This window comes from Macaca fascicularis, chromosome 1, assembly GCF_037993035.2.
Source record: "Macaca fascicularis isolate 582-1 chromosome 1, T2T-MFA8v1.1".
Lineage (NCBI taxonomy): Eukaryota > Metazoa > Chordata > Mammalia > Primates > Cercopithecidae > Macaca > Macaca fascicularis.
The window spans coordinates 81165889-81171888 of record NC_088375.1 but is presented as its reverse complement, the minus strand read 5'-3'; positions in this window follow the sequence as shown (position 1 = coordinate 81171888).

The following is a 6000-nucleotide window of genomic DNA, read 5'->3' as shown; positions in this document are numbered from 1 at the left end:
AAAATATTCAGGTGTCCTTCATATGTTCTAAAGTTGAATTTGTTTTGTGGGTTACAGTAAAATGCCAAGTATGGGGTGTGTGTGTGTGTGTGTGTGTGTGTGTACAAACAGAATGTAAGAATGCAGTTGAATCTGTGTAATTTTTTTCTCCTTTGCATTTTGATTTTCCGTAATACTCTATGGCTGAATGTATACTTTTACAATCAGAAAAAAATTATTTCTTAAAAATAAATATACTGAATTTTGTATTTGCCATATGATGAGAGCATTTAAAATGTTCATAGCAAATAGCCTGGAACAAAACTCATAAAATGTAAGCAATGGTTATAACTAGATGGAAAAACTAGGGGTGATTTCTTTCTTTCCTTTCTTTACTAAATTTTCTAATATTTTTACAATGACCAGATTCCAATTTTGAAATGAAAAAAAAACATAATTTTAAATAAAATCAAGGATAATTTTAGATGCAATGACTAATGGGACATTATCAAAGTGAAGTGGCATGAAGACAGTGGGTTTTAGAAAACGTTCTCTGACGGTACCAGAATTGACCAGAACAAGGCGAGAAGCCAATGATTGGAATACCAAAGGTCCCCCCCTTTCAGCCTTGTCAGCTTTCTAGCCACAACAGGATATCCACGGCTTACTGATGTATTCAACAAATGATTATGGAACAACAGCCCTGGGCCAACCATGGGCCAGGTACAACAAAAAAGGAGGAGTTTAGACTGAGTGGGGAAGATAAGCACTAAACAAGTAAACCAATGACTACACAGCTAATTTCAGATGATGGTACAGGATGTGAAGGGGAATAAATATGACACTGACCAGAAAATAGGTATTGGGGCACTGGCGAAGGAGGGTTTTGCTTTAGATAAGGGGCACAGGGAATTAAGGTTTTAGCTGAAGCCTAAAGGATAAGAAGGAGTTGCCCAGGCATTCCAGGCAGTAGGCACTGCAGGGACACAGGCTGGGAAGAGGGAATAGAAGTGATAAGAGGGATATGGGAATTGAGCAGGAGGCAGTCACATATGGTCTTTCAGGCCATGCAAAGGAGTCCTTATTGTATTCCAAGTGCAAGTAGAAGCCACTGGGAGGTTTTAATAATGGAATGACACAATCTGAATTATGCATTAAAAGGTCACTCTGACTGCTCGTGGAGAATGAGTTGAAGAGGAGGAAGAGAAGTTCTGCGGAGACCAGTTAGGAGGTCAGCATGATTGCTGGTGACAGATGATGAGGCCTGACTATGGCAGACTCTGGAAAATGTGACTCAGCTTCCTGTCTTTCAAGAACGTGTCCAGCAGTTGCCTCCTCCCTGAGGCTTTTCCTGACCCTTCCCAGGGGGCTTTGTGACACCAGGGATCACCTCCTATTGCAACTGTAGCACTGTATAGCACTCACTGTGTGTATGTCCATCTCATCCTTATAAACAGTCAGTCTCCTTAAACTTCTCACTGGTGCCTAGCACAGTAGCTTGCCCTTAGCAATAAGCAACAACTAGGGTATTGAGTGCCTATAACCTGCCAGACTCCCACTAAGCAATGTACATACTGTGATGGTTCATTTTACATATCAACTTAACTGGGTTAAGGGATACCCAGATAGCTGGCAAAGCATTATTTCCGGGTATGTCTGTGAGGGTGTTTCTGGACGAGATTGGCATTTGAATCCACGGGCTGAGTGAGGAAGATCTGCCCTCACCCAGTGTGACAAGGCACCATCCAATCCATTGAGGGCCTGGATAGAACAAAAAGGCAGAGGAAGGCAAATTCTTGCTTTCTCTCTTCTGGAGCTGGGATGCCATTCTTCTCCTGCCCTTGGACATCAGGCTCTAAGAACTGTACCCGCAGCCCTCCAGGTTCTCAGGCCTTTGGCCTGAGACTGAGAGTTAGACTGTTGCCTCCCCAGGTTCTCAGCTCTTTGGGCTTCTCTGGGGCTCCAGCTTGCAGACAGCATATTGTGGGGACTTCTCAGCCTCCATAATTGTGTGAGGCAGTTCCCCTAATAAATTCTCTCTCATCTGTGTAACTATCTATCTCTCTATCTCGATTTCTCTGTTTATCCTATTGTTTCTGTTTCTCTGGAGAACCCTAATACACATTTATTGCATTATTTTAATCCTGTTAACAGCTTGATAGGTAGGTATTTGTATTAGGCCATTCTTGCATTGCTATAAAGAAATACCTGAGGCTGTGTAATTTATAAAGAAAAGAAGTTTAATTGGCTCACAGTTCTGCAACCATACAGGAAGCATGGCACCGGCCTCTGCTCTACTTCCTGATAAGTTCCTCATTTCATCTGAGACCTCAGCAGCCTGGACTTCCCTGTCCTTATCACTATCAGCATTTTGGTCACAACCATTTAACCAGTTTCTAAGAAGTTCCAAACTTGCCCTCATCTCTCTTCTTCTGAGACCTCCAAACTCTTCCAATCTTGGCCTGTTACCCAGTTACAAAGTGGCTTCCACTTTTTCGGGTATTTTTATAGCAATGGCCCACTCCTTAGCACCAATTTTCTGTATTAGGCCATTCTCGCATTGCTATAAAGAAATACTTGAGACTGGGTAACTTATAGAGAAAAGGTTTAATTGGCTCCCACTTCTGCAAGCTGTACAAACATAGTGCCAGCATCTGCTCAGCTTCTGGGGAAAGCCTCTGAGAGCTTTTACTCATGGCGGAAGGTGAAGCAGGAGCAGGTTCCTCACATGGCGAAAGCAGGAGCAACAGCAAGAGTAGAGAGGGAGGTGCCACACTTCACAACAGCCAGATCTCAGAAGAATTCACTCACTATCATGAGGACAGCAACGTGCCGTGAGAGATCAGCCCCCATGACCCAAACATCTTTCACCAGGCCCCACCTCCAGATTTGTGGATTACAATTCAGCATGAGATTTGGGTGGAGACAAATTTCCAAACCATATGAGTATTATTCTTTCCACTTTACAGATCAAAAACTGAGGTTTAGAGACAATGAAAAATTCATCAATGTCACACAGATAGTAAGTAAAAGAGCATGGGCTTTGAATGCAGGTCTAGCAGGCTCTCAAGCTCAGGTCACTATTGAGCAGGGCATCAAGAAACAGGTGTTAAGTGAACAAATGAAGAGATAAGGACCTGGACTAGGGCATGGTGGATGAGACTAGAAATAAAGAACCGGCTACAAGAGAAAGCTCAAAGGAAAGTCTGGATAAACCTTTGTATCTATTAACTGTGGGCGGTGAGCAGTCATTCAAGACCGCCTCAACATGGCCCCACCTTAAGACTGGAAGCACACAGGGACCTCCAGGTCGTGGAAGTGGGCGGGGGAGCTAATTTCAGAGAGAAAATTATATTTCTGGATCTCCTGAAGAGCTGTGATAAAAAAGGTCAGGAAAAAAGGGAGAAGACAGCTTAGAGGGGATGGCCATCCACTTGGTCAAACTCTTCCCAGGTCAAGTGGATTAAAAACAAAAACGTTTTGTATTACAGTGTGGTTTCTGAGGAACCCAAATCGCAATACCACCTGAGGTTATTTTGCAACTTGATTACTTAAAAGGGCATCAAGTCTGAGTGAAGTGAGGTCATGGAGCCCATTTCTACCCCATCTGCCCTCCTCCTGACAGCCACAGGGAGGAGATGGCACAAAACCATGAGGCAGATTTCCCCCAAGACCCAGGCACCTGAAGGCTCCTGAGACAGATGGTAACATCTAATAGGGGAACCTCTCTCCAACACGCCACCAGAACATAACTGCACTCCAATTATATGGTTTTCTGTTCTTGGACATTGCCCTGCAGGGAGCTATGTTTTAACCTTATAAGCACCCCATGGGGAGAGCATGAGGGTTGGTAGAAAATGTGTGACATATAGGTCTCACCAGGCCCCCTTCATGATTTTTCAGAGACATGTTCCCTCACTCAAATGCAGCAACAACTTGACAGAAGATGAAAATGGAGAGAGAAGAAAACAGTTCATGCTCGTCGCATAAGTGGAGAAAAAGCGAAAAAGAGAATCACTCACTTTCTGATTATTGGAGTTGCCAGGCAGCACAATGAAGCATTGCTAGTAGAAAAGTGCCTGTACCCTCTGCCATCACACACCTCCCTTGGGACCAGAGCCCCTGGCCCACTAGAAAGTCTGAAGAATGCACAACTCTGTAATTGTATCTTGGCAGTGCTGCAGCTATGCCTGCAACTGTGATTTCAGATACGTGGCTCACAGAGAGGTGGACTTGCATCGCTTCAACAGCTGGGCACTCATGAACAATGTAAAAGGCACTCCACCTTGACGGGGGCTACGGAGGAGGAGGGGTAGGGAGAGTGGAAACAAAAATGTCCAGGAAGGGCAAACAGTGGCTCATACCTAGCCTATAATCCCAGTATTTGGGGAGGCTGACGCAGGGGGATTGCTTGCGTTCAGGAGTTCAAGAGCAGCCTGGGCAACATAGCGAGACCTCGTCTCTACTAAAAATTAAAAAAAATTAGCTGAGCATGGTAGTGCTTGCCTGCAGTCCCAGCTACTTGGGAGGCTTAGTGAAGAGTGAGGATGGCTTGAGACCTTATCTTTTATATATATATAAAAATATATATGTATCTTATATATATACACATATATCTCCACCAGAAAGAAGCAACCAGATCAGTTTCCAGGAAGTGAAAATCTTTGCTTTGGTAAAAAAAGAAGGGAAATTTTTTTAAAAGGAGAGAAAAAAGGTGTGGAGGATGGGAAAAGAGAAGGAAGAGAAGAAGGAAGCAATTGACATCAAACAGCGGATATTTCCACATAACAGAAGGTTGAAATCTAGCCCAAAACAAAATGGACATCAATTCACCTAAGCGGAGTGTGAGCAAAGCCAAGCAGCTATTTTCTTTCCTAACCTAGAGTATTGGCCAAAGGATTCTTCTGAGATTCAGTTAAAAAACCAGAATTACACTGCTTTTGTCATATACCTGAGTCCTCCAACTGTTTCACACTCTCAAGTAATTGACAGTCCTGAGGAGCTCTAAAATAACCGTGCCAAGAGGCTATTAGAAACATTCACTCTTCAGATCTGAGGCCAGCGGTAGACAAGGCCATCCCAGCTGTCCTCTCTGTGGGCTCCTTTTCCATGGAGTACAGCCAACTGGGCCTGTAGGGGGGACAACCACAGTCACCCACAGGTTCTTCCAGGGCTTTCAAATTACATGACTTATCAGTGGCACCACAGAACCCCAGAAGCCTGAAGCTGCCACAAAGAATGTCCACTCCTGACATCCCCAAAGCATGGTTCCCATGGGCATGATGAAGAGCCAGGAGTCTTCGCCCTTCTTTTGGTCTCTCCTTTGGTCAAAACTTATTGAGCATTCATCATGTGTCATACCCAGAGCCAGGGATGGAAAGAAAGAAAGAAAGAAAGAAAGAAAAAGAAAGAAAGAAAGAAAGAAAGAAAGAAAGAAAGAAAGAAAGAAAGAAAGAAAGAAAGAAAGAAAGAAAGAAAGAAAGAAAGAAAGGAAGGAAGGAAGGAAGGAAGGAAAGAAAAGAAAACTCTGGAAAGAGTCCTGCTTTCTTGGAGCTCACAGCCTGGCAGGGACAGTGAACAGGATCGAATTTAGATTCAAGGTGAAAAGCATAGCCAATGACATGAATGAGGTGCTACGGCAGCACAGGGTGGAAGTCGAGATTGATTTGAGCCACATGTGCCAGGTAACAAAGTGAAGGAGGCTTTATTAAATCCAGGCAGAAGGACAACGGGTTAGGGAAGGTATGTCATAATCCTATTTTAAAGGCTTCACACGATCTCTGTTACCCACTCTACCCTTAGGTCATTGATGACCTGCTATATTTATTTTCTCCTATTGCATAAAAAAATACAAGAAATTTATTGACATAAAACAATAGCCATTTATTATCTCACAGTTACAAGGGGTCAGGAATCCAGGCATAGTGTAGCTGGGGTCTCTGCTCAGAGTCTTACAGGTTGAAATCAGGGTGTTTGCTGGGCTGAATTTCTTCTGGAGCTTGGGGTTGTTGGCAGAAACCA